This window comes from Cynocephalus volans, chromosome 1, assembly GCF_027409185.1.
Source record: "Cynocephalus volans isolate mCynVol1 chromosome 1, mCynVol1.pri, whole genome shotgun sequence".
NCBI classification, from domain to species: domain Eukaryota; kingdom Metazoa; phylum Chordata; class Mammalia; order Dermoptera; family Cynocephalidae; genus Cynocephalus; species Cynocephalus volans.
The window spans coordinates 15,053,612-15,080,594 of NC_084460.1; positions in this window are offsets into that span (position 1 = coordinate 15,053,612).

Here is a 26,983-nt window from a genome sequence, read left to right on the forward strand (position 1 = left end):
AATTCAGTGTTCTGTGGCTGTACTGCCTGATACATTTGCTACTAGGCATAGGTGGCTATTTAAAGTTAAATTCATCAAAATTAAATAAAATAAAAAATTCAGTTCTTCAGTCACATAAGTCACATTTCAAGTGCTTACTAGTCACACGTGGTTGTAGTATTGGATATCAAAACATTTTTATCTCCAAAAGTTCTATTAGATTGCACCATTCTATGGTTACACAAAGCCTACCTTTAAATTAAAAAAATTTTTTTTTTTAATTTACAAAAAGTAAAATTGCCATTTGTATGCATAGCTCTGAATTTTAACACAAGTATAGATAAAAGTAACTTCCACCACAATCATGGTACTGAGTAGTTCCATCAACCCCCCAAATTCCCTAATGCTATTCCTTTAGAGGCAAACCCTCTCCTCACCCCAAGCAACCCCTGATCTGTTCTCTGTTTCTATAGTTTTACTTTTTCAAGAATGTTATATAGATGGAATCATAATATGTAACCGTTTGCAATTGGCTTCTTTTATGCAGCTTAATACCTTTAAGATTCATCCAGGTTGTTGCGTGGATCCTCTTTATCGCTGGATAGTATTCCATTATATCACCCTACCCCAGTTTGTTTACCCACTCACCCACTGAAGGACATGTTGGTTGTTTCCCAGTTTTTGGAGTTTCTGAATAGAGATGCTAAAACATTAGTGATTAGGTTTCTGTGTAAAGGTAGGTTTTCATTTCTCTAGGATAAAAATTCAGGAGTGGGGTTCCTGGGTCATATGGTAAGTATATGTTTAATTTCATAAGAAACTTGCAAACAGTTTTCCAGACTTGCTTTAAACACTGTAGTGCACTCTCACAAGCAATGTATGAGAGTTCCAATAGCTCTGCGTCTTTGTCAATACTGAGCATTGTCAATTTCTTTCCAGCCATTCTAGTATGTAGGTAGTGGTGTCTTATTGTGGGTTTAATTTGCTATTCTTTAATAGCTAACAATGTTTAGCTTCTTCTCATGTGTTTACTTGCCATCCTTGTATCTTTTCTGAAGAGGTGCCTGTATGCCTCTTTTGCCTGTTTTAAAATTAGGTGGTTTGTTTCTTTACTGTTGAGTTTTTTAAAGTTTTTCTAAATAATATGTGATTTGCAAATATTTCTTCCAGTTTGTAGGTGTCTTTTCATTCTCTTTTCCAGAGCAAAAGTTTTAAATGTTGATGGTTCTGGTCACTTTTGCTTTATAATAAGTTTTAAAATTGGATAATGTGATTTCTCCAACTTTATTCTTTTCAGAATTGTTTTGGCTCTTTTAGTTTCTTCGCTTTTCCATACAGATTTTAGAATCAGTGTTATTATATCTACAAAAGAAAATTCTACTGGGATTGAGATTGTAATTTAGTTAAATCCTCAGATCATTTTGGGGAAAAATTAACTCTTAATATTGCTGAGTCTTCCAACCCTTAGATGCAGTATGTCTCTCCATTTATTTAGATCTTCCTTGATTTCTTTCATTAGTGTTTTGTAATTTTTATCATACAGATTCTTCATATATTTTTTATATTTATATGTAATTATGTCATTTTTGGAGCTATTATAAATTGTAATGTTTTTAAAATTTTGATTTCTAATTATTGATTGCTAGTGTATAGAAATATGACTGACTTTGTATGCTGACCTTTTGTATCCCATGACCTTGATAAACTAATTTATTAGTTCTAGGAGCTTTTTTTGTAGATTTCTTACACATTCTACATAGTCTGTTATATATATGTGATGGGAAGAGCCTTCCTTCTAATATCAGGATTTTGGTAACAATCTACTGAGAAATCAGATAAAAATTTCAAATCGTGTAAAACAAGCTGGATATTCTGGTCCCATCTTTTTTCATGTCTATCTTCCTCATTTAAGTTCCTTTTAGATTATCTATCCGCATGCTTTCCCTCCCTTGCCCCCAATCAAAAGAACTTTTGTAGAAATATTCTCTCGATGAAATGGTCTTATGGCAAGAATGGTTTTGGTGACTTGGTCTTTGTGAAATATTAACTATTCTAAAGTCAAAATCAACTTTGCTAGAGATCCTCAAGGATTTATAACTTCATACCCAGCAACCCCTTGAATAAGTTATTCTAGATAGTTACTTGAGGGGGAAATGTTGCACCTTTGGAACTAATAATGATAAAATGAAACTGCAACCAGAGATCCTTGTGGTCCAGAGTCCTCCTCAGGACCTTCTGATAATGGAAACAGAAGCATCAGTCCCAGCAATGAGGCAGCCTGTGGAGCCAAGAGGAAGGGGGCTGACATTTCTGCCCCCTCAAAGGCCTCAGGAACCAAACCACAGCTAGTGTCTTCCAGACATCGAGGTTCCATCATTTGTTTATAGGAAAATGGTCCTCCCACCACTGGCTGATCCCTTAAGGATTTTTCAAACAGCTTAGCCCACACAAATGACAGGCTGAAGTTAACCGTACTGCTCTAATTGAGGACTGTCAAAAATACCAACACGCGGGAGGTGGCAGGACATGGGTGTTTTGCACATCAGAGTTGCTGGTCCTGCGTGATGAACTCGATCTGCTGTGGATTCAGAATTGTCCTAGGGAAGAAGAAGGAAGGTGAGGGAACTATTCCTCTAGTCCTGCCTTCGCCTGCTTGCTGCATGTCATTAATGTGGCAACAAAACAGGAAGCAACATAGAAGCTCAGAGTCAAAAATAAATCCCAGGTGCCATATCTGGAGTCTTTTAATTAGGACTGACTAGCCATAATAAACCTATGGAGCCAGAACTGGGCGCTCTCTGGCATGCACTATGCCACCCATACAGCGGTGTCAGCAGCTAAAAATTCACGTCATTTGAGTAGACAGAAAAAAATAAGGCAACATGAAATCCACTAGGTCTCTAGGGAAGGGTGGCCTTGCTAAGTTTCTTTACCAGTCGTGCATATCTATGAGTGGACTCTATCAAATCCAGTCTGTCTGCCTCTCTGTCACTATCTCCATTCTAGGGGGGCTTCCAAGGAGTGCTGGGAACTGTTGGCAGGAACCAGATGTATTCTCGTCTTCATCAATAAATACCAACATTTGGCCACATCTGAACTTTTGACATGCTACAGCCACTACATCTTAAAACTTAAAGTAACTTTTACTGTTTTCCTTATGAATAAAGCAACATGCAGATATTGTAGAAAAATTAGAAATATAGAAAGTGGAAGACAAATTGCTTTTGACACTTTTTGTTATTGGTCTTTAAGACTAGGGTTTCTCAACACTGACATTTTGGGCTGGATGATTCTTTGCTGGGGTGGGCTGCCCTGTGCATCATAAGGTGTTTAGCAGCGTCTCTGGCTCCCACCCACTGGATGCCAGGAAGAACCCTCTCCCCACTCCCCACTCCTGTTGGCACAAGCAGGAATGACTCCAGACATTGCCATGTCTCCTGGGGGACAAAGAGCTCTCAGAACCACTGCCTTATGCTGTCCTGGGTTCAGATAGGCTTTGTTGACTGAATTCTACCTCTCCTTCCTTTTCTCTTCCTGGAGCCTAGAAGACATTTATAAATACAAGGAATTGAGGCATGTGGAAGAAAAGCTATCTGCTTTGTTAACTGCTCCAATTGAGGCAACCGGGACTCGGGGTGAGTGTGACTGGCTCTCACCCACCCAAGACAATCTGAGACTCTGGAGTCAGAACCAGCCCATCTGAGGCAGGAAAAGAGCCAACAGCCCTGGGGGGCTACGTCCAGGAGGTTCTGTCTTAGGTTTTGAGGCAGAATGACTCCCTTTCTTGTGTGCCAATGTGACCAATTAGGAGATGCCACAGCCTCCAGGTAGGAGGGTTGGCTCCCACAGGTGGGCACTTCCTCCTCAGTACCTCTGTGACAGCCAAGGAGTTGGATGAAGCTCCTGTTTTGTGTGTGGAGGCAGGAATGTGGGGGCAGCCAGAGAAGGGCTCCCCATAGAGAAGGGCTCCCCATCACAGAGTTCTTTTCTGTGAATATATAAATACACGTAAGTATTTTAAACAAAAATAGAGTAATACTGTTGCGATGTTTTGTAGCCTTTTCAGTATCACCCTATACATACTGTTTGTAACCCTTTTTCAATTACCATATCAACACTTTTCACATTAAATTATTTAATACATAATTTTAAATGGCTGCATATTGCTTGCTTGTACATAATATATTGAATCAATTCACTTTTCCGAACATACTTGAACATCTAAGTGGTTAAAACTACATGGGCAGCCCTGATTATTGCCTAAAGGCAAGTTATTAGAAGTAGAATCATTGGTTCAAATGGTGGGTGTTGAAATGTTCTTCTAGAAAGGGGCCCCAGGTTATACGTAGCTAGAGGAATTAAGATAACTATGGCATAAATCATGGCAGAACAACTGAACAGATGCACTGTACAGAAGGGTGTTTTGAAAAGTTCATGGAAAGATTCATATTTGGCTTATCTGAAGCCCAGACAACTACTGAAGTCTGGGGGCCTCAGTTTCAACATCTCCAGCCCTGACGTGAGTTTTGCTGCCCCCAGCAGCTGACAACTCGGGTCCCCAGGAAGACGCTCCACTTCCATTCCTGGATGCTGCTAACTCCTGGCCCCCCATATGTTCACAGCCGCTGGCACAGGGCAGTGGACGGAACCTCTGCTGTCTTCTGGATCTGACTTTGCTGCTGAGGTTAGGTGTATGCTCCTTCACTGTGAGCTTAACTGGGGAGGCTATGGTGCAGAAAGAATCTTCAGGCTTTGTGCAGCGGATTCCCAGGCCTTCCAGTCTTGAGTTGTGGGGATTAATTATCACTTGAGTGCTTTTGCCATCTTTACCAATAATCCAGGTGTTGACATTTTAATTTTCATGTTTCTAGTCTGAAATTTCCCTACACAATCCCTTCTGCCTGAGAAGCCCATAGAAACGTAGCCTTTAACCAGAGTGGAATTTAAACACTACTACCAGTTAAAAACTGTCTAGAAATCAAACGCTCACTTTGTTCCAGGAGACTTTGTATCTTTTTTCCTTCATCTCTCTCTTCCCCAATTTAAACATGACCCGAAAAAGTGCTGTCTAAGTCATGAAGCAGGAGACAGTCAGATTGCCAAGGTTAATATTTGTGTTTGGAAGCATGGCCCCTGTCAAATGGGCAGTAGCCCTCGAGCTGCCTCCAAAGTTTTTCTTAGCCAGTGTGCTGGTGAAACAGTCCTGTTCTTCATTCATTTTTTATGGGTGAGGAGGGAGCTGAGTGCTTTCCTGGGAAGAGACCATGTGGTGTGAGGAGGCTGTGACAGTGGTGGGGGTCAGTCCCCTGGGTCCTGCTCAACATCCCCAGCTGTCCCACTCCAACCTCAGGCCGAGTGAGGAAAACCCACCGGGTCTGGGGAAACAGTGGAACTGATGGGGTCGGCTCAGCTAACAAACGCCCAGTGTTCCACACACTCTGAATCCAGTGCCAGGGTCCATCCTCCAGAGACACAGACAGCTCTGTTCTATGAGGCACCAGCCTTGCATCATTCAACAGAAAGAGGTGTGTGATAGACCTTCCTCCCTCTTGCAAAACAGAGACCTGCCAGGGAGCAGGGCTGAAGCCATAGTGTTGGATACATGCAGGGGTGTTCAACTCAGGGAGGCAACTCGTTTTGCTGGGAGTGCCTGTGGTCAGGGATGCTTAGGCTCACTTGGAGAGGGATGGAGGAACAGCAGTGGCAACACTTTGACAGTGCTTTGTGAGCCAGCTCCATGGAGACTACCACTCAGATGTGGCCCTGCTGGCCTCTGGTGGACTCCAGCACCTGAAGACTGTGGAGTGCACTAACATTTATAAAGCAAATGTATTTTACAGGGCCTAGTTTCCAACACCCTGCAGTTTCAGGTTTAGCTTAACTTTTTAAAATTACACATAGAAACGTTAAGCTTGCAAAAGACAGGAAACTTTCCCCAGGCTAAAGTCTCTGTTGTGGATATAAAATTGTAACACAGCAAAGATGCTGGCTCTCAAGGACAGATGCCCTTGGAACAGGTTAACCTACTAATTGATATTTTAAGTTGCTTTATTGTTATGTAAAAATACTGAGGAAACTGCTGTAAGAAAATACAGTATTTGCTAAGAACAAGCTTTTGTTTGTGGATTGACTTAACCTTTTGCAAATTGCATTATGGAATGTCACTTTGTTATTTCACTGATGTTACCAGCTTCTATTGTTAAACTATACTTAGCCATAACCCCACCTTTGTTCTTTTTCTGTAACTTTCTGGCCTGGAGAATAAATACTGAGACAGAACCCCAGTTCAGTGTTAATTTCCCAAAGGAGGAATGCCTCTCTCTTGAGGGTTCTGGGAAGTTAACCCCTTCAGGGTGTCTCACTGCTCAGAGGAAATGGGCTTTGAGTAATCCTTTTTGTGTCTCCATCACCCAGGGGAAGAGAGGTGACAAATCTGTGTGAGGCAAAGCAACAGAAGATCTCATGGGTCAGAAAGCACAGCGGACCTGGAGAAAAAAGTCAGCCAACAAAATTCATTACATTCTGATTACTGCTGTTAAAAAAATCATTGTGCGTACAAATAAGGACTAAACAGAAGTAAAAATAATTGGGTAAGTGTGGATGGACTGGGAATGATTATTTTTAACTCTGCTTTCTTCATTTTCTGTAATGTGGTTACATCATCCTAATAACTAAAAAAAAAAAAAAAACAAAAGGAAAAGACACATCTCTAAAATTTTCACCAGATTTAAAAGGTAGAATCAGGGGAGGTTAATGTTTCTAGGTATCCAGACTGGTGGATGTAAATGCACAGAATGGTGTAAATGCACTTGAGCTTGGGGAGTTGAGGGGGTTGCAGTTTAACTGGATGTGCTTACCCATGTAAGGCCTGATTTCCTAACGTGGAAACCAGCTCAGTAGAATCCTGGAAGACTTATGGCCTCTGCTATGCCTCAAGCCAAAGAAATCGTGGAGGTCAGTGGGGCCACATGGTCCACACAGATGGAGAGGGGCTAGCACAGTGTGCAAGGGGCATGGGGCATGCAGGGTATACAAGGACTAGGGGGATAGGGGGAAGGCAAAGGATACTGAAGAACTTGGCCTTAGGAGACTTCCTCCCTCATTCTTGTTATCGACCCTATGGGCTCATCTCACATTTTCTTCCCACTAGATTGGATGTTACCAAGTGTAGCCAGGAGATCTTTGAGAGAATAAAGAGATCATTCCAGAAAACCTCCCCTGGGTACAGATGTCTCTACAGATCTTTCTGCTACATCCTGAGAGTCTCTGGTTTTAGGTCTCCTCCCACCATGAAGGAGAAGACTCTCTCCTCTTTCCCTTCCTTCCCAACTTCTCATCCCATTATGTAGATGGCCTCCCATTTGCCTCCATTTACTTAAATTAATAGCATCTTTTTACCAGGATCTGAAAAGTCTTATCCTAAATGTTGTGTTGAAGTAAACTTTGGGCTTGGGAATCCAATCTGGGCAGGTGTGTATGTGTGTGTGTGTAATATACCAGACACTCTGTAAGCTCAAGGTCATCCCCAATACCTGTCCCCAAGAGCCTGGAGGTCAAGACCAAGGGTACTTCTGAAACTGGGTTGCTGGTCTGGGTCCTTGATCAAACCAAGTAAGGAGAATCTTACCTGGGACCAATCGAAGTCCATAGCCCAGTGAGCACACTCAGTGAGAGAAAAAGGAAAAGAGATACACCCATGAACGTACAAACAATATGACTTTAGCATGCAGAGAGAATACTGCCAATATGTGTGCTCGGGTGGCCTTGGAAAGAAGATGAGAACAGCCCTATGGGTGCCCAAGGGGAGGGCTTATATATTTTTCTGGGATAGCGGTGTTTCTCTATCCTAAGGGGAGGAATATCCAGCCGTGGAAGACAATCTAAGGTAATTATGGCCTAATGAGGTAGTATCGGCTTCCTGTTATGCATCCCTGAGTTTCTGAAGTATCTGGTCAGGCGCAGGAGTCACTTCCCTTAACCCTGTTCTGTTCCTCACAGCTGAAAGGTCATAACGGTGGTCACTGCACCTGTGTTCCTCCTTGTGCACAGGTGTAGTGGTGTAGCACGCTGATTGGTGAGGTGGTTAAGCTGTCGCCAGTGCATTATGAGCCCATTAACTGCCAGGCAAAGAGGCAGGCAGCACCTATCCCATCTGAATATTTATGAGCAGCCTCCCTGGGGCATGTCCCTAATTTATCCCTGCCTCACTTCCTGGCCTTCTATAGGTCACGCTTCTCCCCAACCCAGGATGAGATTTCTGCTGGTGTCACACAACCTGATGGATCTTGGACATGACTGGTGCCATTTTGCACACAATAAGCACAAAATAGGCATCAGCCTTTTCCTTACGAGAAACCACATGGTTTCTGAGAAATAGAAACTCCTCTACTTCCTCATGGGTGCAACCCTCCACCTGATTGCACCCGCCAGCCTTATCTTGCACCCCAGCACCAACCCCTCCCTGATTACATCAGCCTTCCCTGCAGTCTGTATAAGCTCTCCCACCCCCAGGCCTGGTGCTGCTCTCCATTTTCAGTGCAGCCCGGCAGACTTTTTTCTTTTAATAAAGCTTTTTGGTACCCAGTGTTTCAGCTCACTTTCTTTCACAACCAAAAAGTCAACTGAATACCAGAAAAGAGAATCCTCTTTAAAAACACAAAGGAAGGTGGGATTCGTCTGGGGTGGAGCAGCTGAGAAAAGGGAGGAGGCAGGACATCCACGGGCAGAGGGCTACCGTGAGAACAGTCCCTAGTGGGGCAGGGAGATGGAAGTGTGCAGAGCTCGGTGGGCAGAGGGACCCATGGAGGGGCTTGCCTGGCTCTGGAAGTGGCCTTTGGCAATGGAGCTGCCCAGTGACACTTGGGAATCCTCCCAGGTTCTGGATTCTGCAGGGATGGACGCGAGTAGTTGGGGTACCTAATGTCTTTCTTCCTACAGGTTGGGCACACCCCATCTGCTGGGAGACCTGGAACAGATGGTCTCAGACGAAAGTCACAGGGGAAAGAAAGGGGGTGTAGAGCTGGAAGGAGGTGGAAGTGCAATTCCTGAGTCCTGAGGGGAACCCCGCATCTCAGGACAGGCATGGGCCATCTTTAGATGAGGAGGACTTGCCTACTAAGAAAAGCAGGAACCACAGTAGTTGGCCCAGATCTGTTGCCCCCAAGCGATGGAACCGGAGCCAGCAGGGAAAACACACAGAGAGAAAGTAGATGGATTTCTTTTGTTTGTCCCTTGGTCCAGGTAAGATTCGTGGAGTCTCCTTGGCTTTTGGATTTGGAAACTCTCACGTGGGTGAGAACTGAATTCGGCATTGTCTCTAGAGCCAAAAAAAACAAGTACCTGGAGAATGAGGCCCAATAGGGCCATTTTCCATGAGCCAAATGGTGCCTCCCTCAGGGACTGCTGAGTCTCTGCTCTCCCAGAGAGTGGTGGAGGAGCGTGGCCCCAGGCACATCTGATACTGGCCTCCTGCCGGACCTCACTTGATACCTCATTTAATACCTGTGTGTGGGCGGGCAGGATTGGAAGAGGAATTTTTCATTCGCCCACTCACGCAGGAATGCCACCAAGTGGGGCTCCACCTGAGGGAAGAGAGGCCAGTGAAGGGATATTTGCCCCACTGGCCAGGAGCCCTCCCCGACTTTTCTGCATCTGAGCTGTGTGGCAATGTTTCCTCAGGAGAAGGCTCTGTTCCTAGATGCTCGGCCAGCAAAGCACATGACAGCAATTGTTTGCTCTTTCTGAGACATTCTTTCCTGCATCTCTGCCAGCCATGTCCTCTAGTTCCTCCTTGTCCCAGCCCCAGATGGGCTTTTGGAAGGGGTGAGAAGTGATCGGAGCTGGGCTGGCATCCACCCCTACACACACACCCTTAGGAGGCACCTCGTCGGGAGCATGCGACCTCTCCTCATCCCTGTGCAGGGGAGACAATGTGATTTTGTCGAATGAGACATCCCAAGGCCCTTTGCAACATTTTGGGTCTCATGTGAACTCTTCAAATTTGCAAGCAGAGAAATCCTGAGCCAGATATTGTTGTCTTAGGGCTGGAAGTCCCACCAATTCCTCAGGCTGGGATTGTCACCAATTAGTTGGTGAGCCCACTTGCCCTGTACCTCTGGCGGAGCTGGGCAACATGGGCCATGCCTCCGACCTGCACAACTTTGGCTGAGCAGGTCCGAGCGCCTAAGAAGGAAGACCATTTTCTAATTTTGGAAGGGCGGTCTCTGGTGCCCTGAGGGCCTGTCACAGCCTCTGCTAACTCTGTCCCTGCCAGCACCAGGGCCTTTGACCACAATGCAATGCTCCCTTCCAGCTTGTCTTAATACACATGGCAGACAGAACTGAGCCATTCTCCTCTATGAAAAAAAAAAAAAAAAACCATCCTGGAAATAGCTTAAAGTCAAAACAACACAAAAACAAACAACCCATCCAGACCTGCAATATGTGCCCTGCTAGAAAAACAAACTCTGTCTGGGTTTTTGGCCAGAGATTTGGGAAGGCCAGCCCACATGTGTGGCTCCAGAACATTGGCTGAGAAGTGTAATTGATTGCTAAAATGGCCATGAAGTTGTCATAGCCTTGCAGGTGACTTTGCAGTTCCTCTCATCAAGGGGTGGAGGCTATCTCCTCACCTACTGAATCTGGCCCAGCCTATGCCTTGCTTAAATAGAAGGTGGCAGAAGTAAGCATGTGTCACTTCTGAGCCTGGGCCTCCAGGGATATTGTATACCTTCTCTCCCTCTCTTGTGAACACCCCATGAACAAGCTCAAGCTAGCCTGCAGGAGGATGAGAGCCAGGTGGCTAGTCGCCCTGTTGGGCTGACTGACAGCCATCCAACCACCAGACATGGGAAGGTGGCCATCGTAGAACAGCCAGCCACCGCTAACCTCCCATTTAATCACAGATGCATGAGAGCAACTCACCAAGCCAGCTCACATAAGAACCATACAACCCACTCATAGAAATTTGAAAAATGATAAGTGTTGTTTTAAGCTGCTAAGTTTTGGGATGTTTGGGGGATCATATCCCAACTTCGCAGGGCTACTCTGATGATCATTCAAGGTAATGCCATTATAAGTCCACAAGAAGTGTTGGCTGAATTCTATTACAGAGTTATAGAATTGGAAGAAACCAGGAGATCATCAAAAATATGCATAAAACATTGTGTATATGAGCTTCACTTTCTCAAGCTCATACAATCTCATTTAATCCTCAAAAATTCCTTGAGATATTGTGAGTATATTACCTCTAAGTTACAGAAGAGTGGACTGAATTCTCAAGAAGTTAACTTGCCAAGGGTTGTGGCTAGTAAGTGGTGGAGTTAGGTTTGAATTCAGCTCTGAGTGATTCTAAGGGCCATCTTCTTAACTCCTGGAATAAAAACATTGGATAGTATATTTTAAAACTATATATAAGATATGCTCACTCAAATGAGTGAAAGGACTGGGAAAGGAAAGATAAAAATGTCCTGTTTCCGGAGGACTAGGTAAAGTTGGCGTGCATATTCTCTGGTACCATGATGACATCTGGGGTAGCAAGTCCTGCCTATAGCACAGTTATGAGCCTTGGGCTGCCAGGCTCAGGCTGGGTGACCTGCTTGGGAAATGGACCTTGCTGTGTATGTGGTTGATAGCTCAGCTGGCTTTTAGAACTGAGAGCTCCTGTTTACTCAGTCTCCATGCATATTTGCATATTTGCTGGAACTCACTAGAGAAGACTCAACATGTAATATGACTGAAAGAGGCAAGTATTTGCAGTCAAAATACTTGAAGTTAAGCCCCTCCTTCCTGGGCAACTTTAACCTCTCTGTGTTTCAATTTTTTTACTTCCAAACTGGGGATTAGAGTAGTGGAATCATGAATTCTGGGGTGCCATAAGAATATCAGTTATTATTACTATTATTATTATGAGAGTAAAATAATTACTGACATTGATTTCAATGACAAATTTGAAATGTTTTGGCTTAAACAAAAAGACATGTGTTAGACCTCCTTCAAAAGCAAAAGCATTTGGAACAAGGTACACTGGACTGATGGAGTTTTTGCTAGATGATTGGGTTTATTCATTAGGAATGCTGCATATAACAGAAAACCCAATTAGCAGTGGTTAAAATATATAGGCAGTTATTTTCTCACTTGTAAAGAAGCCTGGAGGTGGGAGGGTGTTGGCATTGGTTCAGCTGGGCAGCGATGCCAGGGTGCCGACTCTGTCATCATTAGCTGTCAGCTTCCATCCTCATGCCTGCTGTTTCATGGTCCCCAGATAGCTGCTGCAGCTCCAATCAGAGAAGAAAGATGGGACAATCCAGAATCTTACCAGAGCTTTTTATTTTCCTGTTCAGGTCTCATTGTCTAGAAATATATCCCATGAACACCTAAGTTGTAAGGGAGGCTGGATTGTGTTTACCTTTTTTGACTCTACAGTGTTTTCTCTCCAAGTGAGAAAATATGTGGGAGGATGTTGGCCTAACTAACAGTGATCTCACAGGGGAAATTTGAGTGTGAAGGTTTTTTTTTTTTTTTTTAACTTTATGCTTACTTGCCCTTCCTGACGATTTTGAAACAGATATATTTTGTGTTTTCATAATAGGAAAGAAACTGGTTAGAGGCTGTTTTTTTAAAGGAATCTAACAAAAGACCTTAACCTACTGTTTTCATATTAAGTGTGATCCAGGGACTGCTTGTACATGTGCTGCCTGGCTACGGCCTCTCCTCCTCCTGTCACCTAAACCAAGCAGAAGATGAATGCTCAACACTTAGGAAAGGTTGGCACACAGACACCTGTGATGTTGGAGGAACAAGGACCATGTCTACTTGAGTTATTCTGTGTTATGTCTTATGCAGATCACTTTTTGGATTGTTTGTCTCTACAAAAAAGTCACATATGAGGGAAGAACAAAGCCCTGGGCCACATGGGAAATCAGTTCAAAACCAGGTATGGTTATGTGTCAAACTTTGGTAGGTATGAGGTATGCAGGAAAAAATTGTAATCAAAATTCTGTTCTCTGAATCCAGGAGGAAAATCACCAACTCTTTTTGATGACGTGGCTGCTAAGCAAATAAGGAAGGTAAAAAATGATGGTACCAGGGGATATTGCAATCTGCAACATGTTACAGATTAGCTGATGTTATCCTTGCCAAAGAGACCAGTTTTGGGAAGAGGTAAAATGTGGCTTGATTTAGAGTGGTGATATCATGTGGCTAGTCACTGGCGATCAAAAGAAAGCTTGCCTGTAAAACATTGCTAATGAAACAAAAGCAAAGCCTAGACTCTTCTCTTGGCTATGTCAAAGGGAAGTTTTGCTGTGTACCAGGCCGATGGAATGTGAGTATGTTCTCTGGGAAGTAGCTGTGGCCACGTGACCTCATGTTCAACCCCACCAGCTCCAAACTCAGCAGATTTATCCACTGTCTGTAATCAGTCCCTTTAGTACCTGATGACTTGGTGGCAAAATGGTTCTTTTCTTTACCTATGATGTATGCCTCGAGTCTGCAGGTGCTTTGGTGCTTTATTAGAAGGTGGCTGTTGTGCAGATGTGTGCATGTGCATGTGTGTGTGTGTGTTTGCTGGTGATGGTGGTGGTGAGGGGGGAACGTGGAGAAACAACTGACTTTCAAATTCTCACTCCATAATGTGAGATTTGGAACAGCCCATCTGTGTTGATTGAATATCATTTTCCTGAGACCCAGTACTCAGAAGGTGGGCTACATCTTTCTTGGATAACTTCAAGGAATGCTAAGGGCACTGTATATGCAAGCAAGTCTATGGAGTGAATGTCACACTCTTTACAATGACAAATTAGTATGAAGGAGGACAACAAAATTCTTTCCATGAAATCCCATTGAAAGAAAATTCTTGCAACATAGAGTATTTTGGATCTTGGAAGAACTTCATCATGATAGGAATTACCCTCCTGTACAAGGAAAATTCTTTCTTGAGTACAGTGGAAACCATTGGCCTTGCTCAACTCCCTTCTGTAAGTTCCATGTGTACCAAATTTCCACAGAATTCCTATTTATAACACAACAGAGGTGCCGAAGAGCTGTCAGAGCCCCGCTCAAAGCTTAACTGAAGCACTCACGTTTCCTTTCCTCTGGCCTCTGGTTACTGAAAACATTTGCTGAAAATTGCTGTCCCACTCAAGGACTGTCAAAGGTAATTGTGTTGCAGGAAAGTTACCCAGGAGCGTGAAATAATATGGTTACCACCTGGCAACCAAGTTAGTAGAACGCGTCTGATGCACCGCCAAGCCTGCCCCACGTGAACACACCAGTTTCTGTCTGAAAACCACGACAGCATAAACTGGCGAGGAAGACGTGGATCGAGGGCCTCTTAGTGGCAATTTACCATACAAATCCCTAACGTAAAGAGCAGTTGTCAGGTCACCGAATTCAGTGAGGTCTGAGGTTCCAGGGGTGGCAGCGAGGGGGAGACGTGGGGAGAGTAAGATGCTTTGGGAGTGTGGACCTGTGCGAGGCAAGTAGCAGTACTTACTTCAAAGAGCAAGGTCTGGACTTGGCTGTTCCCACAGCTGGCAATGACCTTGGTGTCTAAGAAAATGAAAATCAGAGACTCACGAGGTGGGAGCGGCTTAGAGAGTCTGTCTGAATCCCCCCTGCCCCTTTGCCTCTGGTCAAAACTGTGCCCTTCCAGAGAAGCTGGAATCTCTTTTCCTCTTAAAACTCCCCATAGAAGGAGATTCTCCTTGTCCTGGGAGACATTTTCAGGGTCTCACATCTGCTTTGAAATGATTTTCCCTTAACTTGAACTTAGAAGTCCCCAGGAAACCCTCTGAATACAGATGCCTCTACTCATATGCAAACACTCCACTAAGCCCCCTAACCCACTTGTGGATTCCCTTGCGAGCATCTAGTTCTGCCTGAAACTGTCTTATTTGGTCAGAAATTATGACTGGTTGGCTGTGTCAACATGCTAATCCAGTAGTCAGGGTAGGGTTTAGAAGAGATGCATTGGAACTAGGAATTTCCAACCGTGGGGTCTGGGGTCTACATTGAAACCATCCTGACAAGTTTATACAGTCAACCAATGCTAGGAGTACCCGCTGCTCTTTTTATCCTTGACGACATTCACAGTTGAGCTTTTGAGGTACAAAACAAAAACAAACAAAAAAACCCTTCTCGCTGTTCAAGCAGTCATTACATTGAAATCAGGGCTGGCTACATCATTTGTGGGGGCCCAGTGCAAAATGAAGATGTGAGGTCTTTTTTTACAAAAAGCAGGAAAAAAAGCCTTTTTCCTTTCTTTTGTGCTCTCTCTCAACCTTACATGGTGTTTTAAATTTGCTGTTTAATGTTACACTTCCTCAGACACAGGAATGCTTGAGGGGCAAGTGTAGACCTTCATAGGCACCAGGGGCCAAATTGCAACTAGTGTGTGATGCATTTGCCCAACCCCAAACCTCCCATGGGGGGCAGAGAACAGAAGTCGGTGGGTTGTGGAAGCGGGTGGCCAAGAACCCATGCCAGGGAGGCAGGAGGCGGCAGGGGGCAGGACTGTGCAGGAGCCAAGACTGCCCAATACACACACCATGGTTTATATTATAGGACTCACCTACAAAACACACATCCAAAGGTCACATTATTAAGCATTTCAAAATGTCATACACAGCATTAAACTCAAGTGCGAGGTCCCCTTCTGAGGGCAGGGCCATTCACTGGTAGCACACCCAGAAAGCAGCCCTGGCTGAAACTCATAATCCCTCAGCACTGCAAAAGTGTAACTCAATGGCCATCTGGAATCTTATTGCTATTTGAAAGCCTGATGACTTTTTGATTCTTATTCTTTTCTGTTTAATCTGTTTTTTCTTCCTGGAAGTGTTTAGAATCCTCTCTTTAATCTTGGTATTCTGAAATTTCTCAATTGTGCACCTTGGCATAAATTTTTCATCATTTATTGTCTTGGACCCTTGGAGAACCCTTTCAATCTAGAAACTCATTCTTTCAGTTCTGGGAAATTTTCTTGCATGAGTTCTTAATAATTTTCTCTCCTCTCTTTTTTTCAGTTTTCTTTTTCTGCAATGTCTATTGGTGAAGTTTGGATCGGTCCTCTAATTTGCTTTCCTTTCCTTTCTCAGTTTTGCTTTTTGCCTATTCTCTCTGGAAATTTCCCTTAACTTTGTCAACTTTCTATTGAATTAAAAAAAATTTCAGCAATCATTTTTTTTTGTCTTTGTTTATTTTTCCTAACAACATGTTCCTGTTTGGATGCACTATATTTTCTTATAATATTTTATACTCTTATTAGTTCTACATTAACTCTTCCTTTTTTTTTTCTCTTTGATTTTATTCATTTATGTTGGAGACTCCTAACAAATATCTGGTGATATGTTTATATTCAAGAGTGAGGCATTATTATTAGATGCTCTAAGGTCATGGAAGAGACTTTTTCTCTAAACATCACCCTAGGGTGATTGGGAAGTGAATCACCAATTCATTGAACAAATCCTAAATGTCATTATCTAGAGGTCTTTTCTTTGGACTATTTAAAGGGGAACATGCATCTCCTGCCAGGGTGTGTGTGTGCGCACACACGTGTGCGTGACTAGGTAAGGGGAGTTCTGGAAGGAGGATGGGGAAGGGAGTTTGGGTGTCCACAGTAGACTTTCATTTCACCCTTGTTTCATCTCTGCTTTTCTCAGAACCTGCTTACCAAATACATTTACTCCAAAGAATAAGCCTCCAGCTTTCTGCCAGGAAGCTGGGAAAGGGTTGTTGTGCGGATGTACATGATGAGAGGGAACTTGGTGTGTTCACACGTGCTACGGGCAGACTTTCAACAAATGCCCTTTTCCACAGTGGGCCTTCCTCTCACCTTCCTTTTGGAATACTAACTGCTCATGAGCACTGGGCAACTCAGGGCTTCTGCAGCATGAAGCAGCTCTGTTCCTACTTGTCTGCAAGCATTTGGCTTTCCCTTTTCTTCATTCTGCCAAGGTAATTATCATTCTTCCATTCATTTCTCACCTTCCAAAAATTTGTTGAAAGCATTTGTGGCAAATGGTTTCTCATTCTCTTTGACCTTGTTTATTAATTTTTTTAAAAATTCCTTGATTGTCATTTTAATGAGATTTGGGTAGAAAGAAAAGATAGTCATGGTCATTTCTACTATTTGTAACCAGAAGTTTCCTTTAGAAGTCTTATTCATCATTGGATTCTAGACCCACACACTTTACTCTTAGGCAAATCCTTGCTTTTTTACTAAGGGAAACAGTAAACAATGTAGAGAAATAATAAATTTGTCTATTTCTCACAGCCTATTTATGCTTATTTAAATATAATTCTAATAGTCTCGATTATTTAGTTTCCAAGCTTTTAGTAGAGTAGAAGTAGAATTTTAGTAGAAAGTTAGATGTGAATGTGGCTAGAGTCCTATGTCCTGATAGCTTCAAGAAGAGATAGTTGGCAGACCAAAAGAGAAAGGTGGCAGAAAACTTATAGCCAGTTAAAAGAACACATAATAGTACAACAGTTTCTATAGGTACAAACAGTCCCACACATTTCAAAGCACATTGCTGCACTAAAGTGTAATTCAGATGCCATCTCCTTTGTAAGGCTGCCCGTTGTTTGTAGAGATGAGTTCCATGTTCTTTTACTGTTCCACCTATTGCCAAACATATGACCTGTGGTTCCAATGAAACACCCTACTCTATTTCACACCCATGAATTTCTGTTTCAGGCCTGTGGATTTCTTAGCATGTCACACCCTTTCCAACGATCACAAGTTATTCTCCAAAGACCCATTTGAATTCTCATGATGGGCTGTCCCTCCCTCCTCTTGTGTGTTATTGTGGTACTTATTTAGATTTATAGAACTTGTTGTGTTTTGCCAAGAATTTTTGAACTTATGCATCTGCCTTACCTCTCTAATTGGATCATGAACACCAAGTGTCATTACCCTTGGCATAATGCCCTGGCTGTAAATGCTCCTGAACAAATGCTTATTGAATTTGATTGAACTTATCATAATTGATATTCAACCTGACAATCCTTAGTACTCAAGGAAAAGTTAAATAGCAATCTGTACACTCTGTCGAAGAAGAAAGTACAAGAAAGTATGTGATGTATTCTTAAAATATTTTAAAAAATCATAAAAATAAAAACAGAAATTTGTGTAATGTGTTAGGGCATATTTCCTTTAATTTATAATGAAAAGTATTTCTTGTTGATAGAACAATGAGGTGTTCTTTTTCACACTACAACAATCCTATTATGCCACCATGTTGTTTAAGTTTGAACATTATAGCATAGGTATGAAACATTAACTATGTCTTTTTAAAGGAGGTAGTATAAAGAATTTGTGGCAGGTGGGACAAATTTGAATATTTTTATTTCAGTATATTTTGGAGAGAGAAGCTCTGTGTTCCTTGACATAACTGACCTGTTCCCAAAATGTTTAAGCTCAAATTCTACATTACTATTGACTCATGTTGCAATTTCCAGGGTGCTTTTATCTTTACTCTGGATTGATCTTTAATTGGGTGTGACTCCTGACACATTTGCTTTAAATTTCTCTCTCCTCCCTTGTCAAGTAGTTAATGATCTCAAAATGTCATATTTGATTCTGCAGATTTCCCAGGGAGTCGAGCGTGGGTAGTACAACAAAACAAATGAAAAACACAGCATCGCCCTATTGGTAATTTTTTCACATACATGCCAAGCCAGCTTCGTGGGCATGTGGACCATGGGCAGTGGCACAAGGTCTGTGCTCAGAACCAATCCCATGCTTGGTTGAATGCTCTGCTGTTGCTAACTTGACATTTTAAATAATTTTGTCTTCTAATTTGTGTGTGTGAGTGATGTCTGATGGGGCAATGGAGCATGTATGTGAGCAGAAGAGACGTGCACAGTACGTGAATTTGCATGTCTGCTCCTCTGCTGCCCATTTGCATTTAGTGTTTGTGATGGCCAATGAGCACAGAACTCTGGTGGACCTGTGTTGCACAGGAGTTCAGCAAGACTCAAAGCATGTTATGTCTACAACATACAAAGCAAGCTACAGCACGGACAGCCCTGAAAGGCCACACTTTCCATTTAACCAGAACTGACTTTGAATGCAGAAAGAAGAAAAGGGCATTGAGTGAAATATGAATGATCAAAAACCTTATCATATCCTATGTTAGCCAGCCATGTATGCTGACAATGGCATAGAAGGAAAGATAGGACAATCTATATTTCTTTTTCCTTTCAGTCCTTCCTTATTCATCAGTAAGCCCAAAATAATGAATGTCGGTAGAATATGAGTATATGAAAAGGTAAAATAAAAACAGTTGAATTAGTTTTGTGCAGAGTTTCTGTTGTTTTTGGTAAGAATGAAATACATATGCATGTATGTGGTATAAAATACAACTGTGCAATTTTGGTGATTTCTCACACAAGTTAAATGCTTTTATTTTGCATTTAAAGCTGGAATTGCACAACATAAAGATGAATAATAAAATTAATGTTATTAACTTAAAATTGTAATTCAAATTTTCCTTACTTAGCACAATATTAAAAAGCAAATGAAAAACACTATGACAAGCCAAGAGAGAGACCGTGACAGAGAGGAAAAAATCTTTATATTCTAATACCTTTAATAGTACTTGTTTTCCTGCTTTTTGATCAAGGGTCTCTCATTTTCATTTTGTATAGAGCCCCACAAATTACATAGTTGGCCTTGCATAATGTATGGGTTTTGACAGACAAAAATCACATACTAGTATAATTTTAAAGAAATAATCTCTATTTCAAAAATTACAAAAAACATTGTCGGAAATTGTCTGTGAGGGGATGACACTTTTTGTGGTGCCAGGGACACAGCCGATGCATGCCCAGCGATGGCCATGGCCTGAGGGAGGAACTCACATTGGGAATTACTTGAGGATCAGACCAATTATGGTCATTTCTCCAATGGGACCAGAACATTGAAACATGATCCAGACTCACTACTTTCAATGAGTCAACCAACCCATTTGTACTCTGACACAAACCAACCCTGGCCTGGGACCAGAGACCCTTCACTTATTCACAAATACGTACTGGCTACAGACTATTGCATGGTGAACAAGATGGTCACAGTCCTTGTCTTTGTAGAATTCACATACCAGTGTTGTGGAATGTAACAAGTAAAGAAGGGAGTAAAGTAAAAGAACAAAAGAACACAAACAACTTAAAAGCACTGTGAAGCACTATGTAGTTTCCTGTTTACAGAAATTTTTGTATTAGTCACCAAGACTCATTCATTGCAGGTGACACAAAAACCCACTTCAAACTGGCTTAAGCAAAAATAAAGTATAAGTTCCTATGGGCAGAAGTGATTCTCTAAAAGAAAACTGGCATTTCTATCAGAAAAGGGGGACTGGATGCTCCACTACAGAATTTTTAAATAAATCTCTAATGATGTGAACAATCACCCCATTCCTATCAGAATACATACTTTAAAACGTTGGTGTGATGACTTTTCTTAAAGCAGGAAACTCCTGAATGTTTTTGTTAATTTGAGCTCTCTTGAATCTGGAGGATGTCACCCCTAGATGTTGTGAATGTCTATCTGAGACTCGAGTAAAATGTCTTGGAATACTAAAAAATGTTCAATAACCCATAAGAAGGCAGGGCAGTGGAAACAGAGGATTGAGGAAATAGAGAAATGAGGAAGCAGAGGGAACAAACATAGGGAATGAGAAAAAATTTTAAATTGAACAAAAATAAAAATATAACATGACAAAAGTTTGGGATGCAGATAAAGTAGTTCTTAGAGCAAAATTTAAAGCATTAAAATTCTTATATTAGAAAATAAGAAAGGTCTCAAATCATGCCAAGCTTCAATCTGAAGAAACTAGGGGAAAAAAAAAAAAGAAAGAAAAAGAGAGAGAGCAAAACAATCTCAAAGCAAGCAGAAGTAAGGAAATAATATAGAGATGAGCAGAAATTGATGAAATTGAAAACAGAATATTGATAGAGAAAATCCATTAAACCAAAAGCTAGTTCTTGAAAAGATCAATAAAATTTAGACTCTAGCAAGAGTGACAAAGAAAAAAGACAGAGAAGACAAAAATTACTGATGTCAGGAATAAAAGATACAGACCATGCAAATATTAGAACGGTAATAAAGGAATGCTATGAACAAACAGCAAAATTAAAGATTCTGAAAGAAATGAAAATGGCAGACCAGTATCCCTCATGAATACGGATGCAAAAATCTACAATATAGTATTAGAAAATTGGATTCAGCAATGTGTAAAACTAACTGGGGTTTACCCACCAAACGCAAGGTTGATTTGGTATTCAAAAAGCAACTAATGTAATCTTGTGTATTAACAGTTGAAAGAAGAAAAACCACATCCTATTGATAGACACAGCATTTGAGGAAATTTAAATCCATTCATGATAAAAACTCTGAACAAATAAGGAATGAAATGAATATCTTCAACTTGAGAATGATATTAAAAAAAAATTCCTACAGCTAACATCATACTTAATGGTTGGGAACAAGGCAAAGATGTCTAGTGTTATTCCTATTCTCCATTATTCTGGAAGACCCAGCCATGGCAATTGCAAGAACAAGAAATTTTGAAAAATAATGAAGTTGGTGAACTCAACCTGATTTAAAGATTGTCTTAAAGCTGTAGTAACCAAGACGATGTGGTATTGGGAAAGGGACAGACTTGTAGATCAAAAAACAGAACAGGGTATCCAGAAACAGATCACACATAGGGTTGACTGATTTTTGAAAAAGATGCAAAAACAATTCAAAGGAGAAAGGATAGTTCTTCCAACAAATGGTATTGGAATAATTGGACAGCTTATGCAAAAAAGTGAACCTTGACCTTTATACAAAAGTTAACTCAAAATGAATCATGGATCTAAATAGGAAGTGTAAAACTATAAAAGTTTTAAAAGAAAACAAAGGAGAAAATCTTCCTACCCTGAGGTTTGACGAAAAGGTCTTAGACATGATACCAAATGCTCAATAGGTAAAAGTAAAATATGGGTAAAATGAAATTCACCAAAATTAATAACTTTTGCTTTAAGAGAGACACTATTAAGATAATGAAAAGAAAAAGCTACATTCTGAGAGAAAATACTCGAAAATCACTTATCGAACAAGCAACCTGTATCCAGAGTACATAAAGAACTCTCAAAACTCAACAGTAAGAAAACAACCTGATTTGAAAAAAATGGGCAAAAGACTTGGACAGACATTCTATTAAAGAGGGTATATGGAAGGCAAATAAACACACAAAGAGATGTTTAACATCATTTACCATGAAAGAAATTCAAACTAATCACTTGATGAGATACAACTACGTACCTATTAAAATGCCTAAAATAAAAAATATTGACCTACCAAGTGTTGGTGAAGATGTATAGCAATTGGAACACGTATACATTGCTGGTGGGAATGCAAAATGGCACAGACACTGAAAAACCATTGGTAGTTTCTTAAAAAGTTAAACGTATACTTACACTATAACCCAGCTATCCCACTCTTAGGTGTTTACCCTGGAGAAATCAAATCTTATACGCACACAAAATCTGTACATAAATGTTTACAGCAGCTCTTTTTATAATTTCCAAAAAACTTACAAACAACTTCAATGTCCTTTAGTGGGTGAATGGATAAACAAATTCTGATACATTCATACAATGGAATACTACTCAGGGGTAAAAAAGAATGAACTACAAGTGTACTTCAGAAAGTTTGTGGAAAAATAGAATTACAAGACAATACAAATCTTTCCATGAACTTTTTGAGGTACCTTCATATGGACACATACAACAACTTGGATGAATCTCAATGGCATTACGTCCAGTGAAAGAAGCCAGTCACAAAAGGTAACACACTGTTTCTAGTTAAATGACATTTCAAAATGACAGCACTATAGTGATGGAAATCAGATCAGAGGTTGCAGGAGTCGGGAGGGTCGGGGGTGGAGGATGGAAGTACAAAGAGGGTAGTAGGATAGGTTTACCTCTTTGTAGGTACCTCTTACTGTGTGGGTAGATGAAACTGTTCTGTATCCATAAGGAAAGGTCTCAGACATGATACCAAACATTTTGGACAGCTGGGATTAAAGAACAAAGTTTTCTTTCAAGCTGAATGTTAAATACTCTCCTTTTAAAAATTTCTTTTAATAATCAGTTCCTGGAGTAATTAATGACATGTATAAAAAAAAAATCAGGTCCAAATTGATGGACCTAGTTCATCAAATGGGAATTATAAATAAATGAATATTACCCACATTTCACCGTTTTGCTACAGGTGGGATTCTTTGAAGATCTTAGGCCAGGCTTCCTTCTGAAGGGAGCAGAGAGGTTTTGTCTAAACCCATGGTCAAGTCTCTGGGGACAACCACGTTACTGTTCCAGGAAACAGGTTGGGGATGAGTTAGTATTATAATCCCCCTTATTACATTTCCTGTAGCAGAAATTGTGGGCCTTCTCATGACATCTAATCACAACTATCTTCTGCCTTGTTTGGTAATTGAAGTGGCATGTTTCTCCCCATTTTATTTATAAAGATGGATAGAAGAGCAAGCAAGCAAGAACTCTAAGCAAATACAACTTTAGCATGAGGTCGGCAGGTGTTGCAGTTTTTCTTGCCCGGTACAGATGGGCAACCTCACTTTGCAGAAGGGACTTGAGACCTCTAGCCCCTTGCTTAAGAACAGAAGATAATAAATAGTCTCAGCTCTAGTATCATACCTGCCTCCCCTGAGAAGGGAAACTCTCCAGGGCCACCTGCTATTTGTCAGGCTGTCCTGTGGGCACCCCCTGGTGGTCAGTTAGGTTGAGTGGCTCTCTGTTCCCTGCATCCAGGAGCTCCCTGGTTGGAACACTATGTATAAGGCAAACAGAAACATTCTGATTCATTTCTCCACAGCAGAAATAAAGAAATAGCTGACCACCAGCAGGAAAAGAAACAAAGAAACAAAGTATTTTTTGATCAAATGGTGTTAAAATGTGGTCATCAGAGCTAGAAATCCTTGTATTTCTACAAGAGCAAGTAGGTCTCTTTGCCTCCCTGTGCTTTAATTTTCTCATCTGGAAAATAAAAAAACTTAAACTAGGTAATTTCTAAGGGTGCTTCTAGCTTTAAACTTACGTAATATTTGATAACATGTTTAGTAGGTTTTTTCTTCTGTGGTGTTGAATACTGTTTCTGCCACTTGACTTGACACCAACGTCGAGAAGAGATTGTGCCTGGGAAATCGAAGAAAATGTGAAGATACCTTGCAGGTGTCCCTTTACCCTCCATCTTCCAGTCCCTTTCACCTGTGCCAGTGCAAGCTTCCTTAATATTTGAAATAGATGAGCATGATTAGAGCATAATTAAAGCTAATTGAACCGTAGTTTAGTTTCTTCCAAGAGGCTATCATCCAATCACAATTAAGACCTGCCGGTTTTCAACGAGACGTAAGAATGTAAACTCAAATTCTGTGTTCCTGCTAAAAATGTGGATAAGACCCCGTTTTCTGTATCATTGGGTCCTCCCTATCATGTTAAGGCTTCACAGGTCCTGGAGCTAGAAGTTGCGTTTAAATGATACACCTCACATTTAGTTATGTCCTGCAGCTAACAAGGCCATTGATCCCAACAACCCACTGTGTATTTTTAACCAAGTCATCTTCTGTTGCCTTACCTGTGAGTTGGGGCTATGAAAGTCAGAGACAATCCATGGTTCACACTTTGTAATGGCCACACAGGCATTAGTGAGGGTTATTAAAGTTGATTTCACAGAGATGCTATCTGAAAGTTACAATATTCTCCTACAGAACATCAATTACTTCAAATGTTTCTTGGCTGATAATTATAATTTCTCTCCAATGCAAGCTTTTCTTATTAGAAGGAAGACAGATGTCATTTCTTAGAGAGACACACATCCTAGAAGTTACTAACTGGCTAAATATAGAAACCCAGAAAGACTCACAAGAAATAATGCATTTCTCATTGGTTTGGCTACTAAAAAATATATTTTGTTCATATGAAAGGACGGGAAAAGATTGATCCATTTTCCCTTAAAGAAACCTCTGTTTTAGATTCCTGGAGTTGAAGAATGAGGTTTTCAATAATCAACTCCAGGAGTAGTTCATGGCATGTTTAAGAAAAACCAGGTCCAAATTGATGGATGCAGTTCATCAAATGAGAATTAAAATATATGAATTACAAATAATTACAAAAAATTATAAAGATTGAATGAGGTAATATATATTGCCTAAGATAGTAAACAGCCAAGATGAATTAGCTTTTATGGATAGTACCAGACTGAAGCATTTGTCTTTTTGGTAGGTACTGGTTTTGGTAGGATATGGCTGTACTGGAGAAGAAACAGTGCGGAGCTCTTTTTCTACGGTAACATGCTGGGTGGGGGGAACGCTCATTCAACAGTAGTTTATCCAGGAAGATGAGCTCTTTCTACCTTTATACTGTGATTCCAATTTCCCTGCCTTGTTCCCCTTGAGCTACTGTATTTCTGAGAAGTGACCTCCCTCCCTTTGGACCAGTCCCCAGTGTCTTTAGCTCCTGTCCTGTCTTCAACACATTTCTTCAATGAGTCTCTCCTGCTTTACATGAACACACCCCACGTCACCCTGCCCACCATCTTATCTCTTGGACCCAGGAGTATTTGGGGACCGTAGCTCTGCTCTCTTGCCCTCTTCTGTCCCACATCGTGGTCTGATTGCTCTCGATTGCTCTCCCTTAGTGCCTGCTTTTCCTCTGAGCTATGTGATGTAATGTCCAGCAGGTTGGGGAAAATGCTTGTGACAAGTGGCTGTGTACCTTTACCCCTGGGGATTCCTTTGCTCTCAGGGGACTGGCGGTTAGTGGGGAATCTATGCAGGGAAATGGAAATGGTGATGTTTCCCCCCCCAGAGCTCACACCTAGTTGTTCTGGGAAGCCAGGAAGGACCGTGGCATTTCCTGCCTTGCTTTGTCAAATGTTGTCTCTTCTTACAGTAATCCTGGCGACTCTTTTCATCCCAGGATTTTATTCCAAATGGAATGTTAAGAGGGTTCAGATGCTGAGAGACAGGTCAGGGTGGTGGGGGCAGGGAGAGGTGTGAGCTTGTCCAGATCTGTGGCTTTGCCAGGACTGTTCTTAAGTTGACACAGTGCTAAATAAAAAAGCCCTTTGCTTTGATCTCAGGGACTTCCTGCGTAGACTGTCTGATTAGATAAAGATCACGTATCCCTCTCCCCCATCCTCTAGGAAGTAATCTAAACTTTGCAGCTATTCCTTGTCCTGTGTTCCTGTCTCCTTCTCAGAGTCTGCCTCTGTCTCATTGGGTCTCTCCCTGGGTCTTGGATTTTTCTTTCTGTTTGAGCAGGAAAGGGAGCCTGAGAAAACAGGGCACTTCTTCCTCTTTGAATTCTTCTTTAGTTGTTTAGAAACAAAGCAAAAGCTTTGTTTGAGAGCCTCATATGGACCTCGTCTGGTCCTGGGCATCAAAGGGAATTGATCTCTGTTTGCAACATGGTCAGCTGCTGGGATGCTGTGAAGCAAGAGAGTTGGCAGGTGGAGGGTTTGGAGAAAGAAATACAGTCAGTGTCTGCACTGGGTTCACCAGCCAAGAAAACAGGGTGGGGTAGGGGTGGGTGCAGGGGTGGGGCGGGGGGGGGTCTCTTCTCTTAGAGTGACCTGTAGCTGTTTAAGCAAAGTCCAGACACCCAGGAGATGCTCCACAAACTCTCTTTGATGATGATGATCTGACTCACCCTTGGGAGTGGGGCAATTTTAAGAAATGCTTGAACCCAAAGACTTGCCAAATTGGAAATCATCTAGCAGCTTTCCAACTCTGTTTGGGAGGAGAATCTCTTTATGACACTAAAACATGGCTTTTTGAAAGGACACTTGTACTTTTAATACTTTATTTTATTTAACACTCAGGGCTACTCGCTATTCTAAGTGAAACACACAATTTACATAATATCAATGTTAGTTTATTAATTCCTCATGACAGCTCTATGAACAACAGTACAATTTAGTAACCATATTTTACAAATG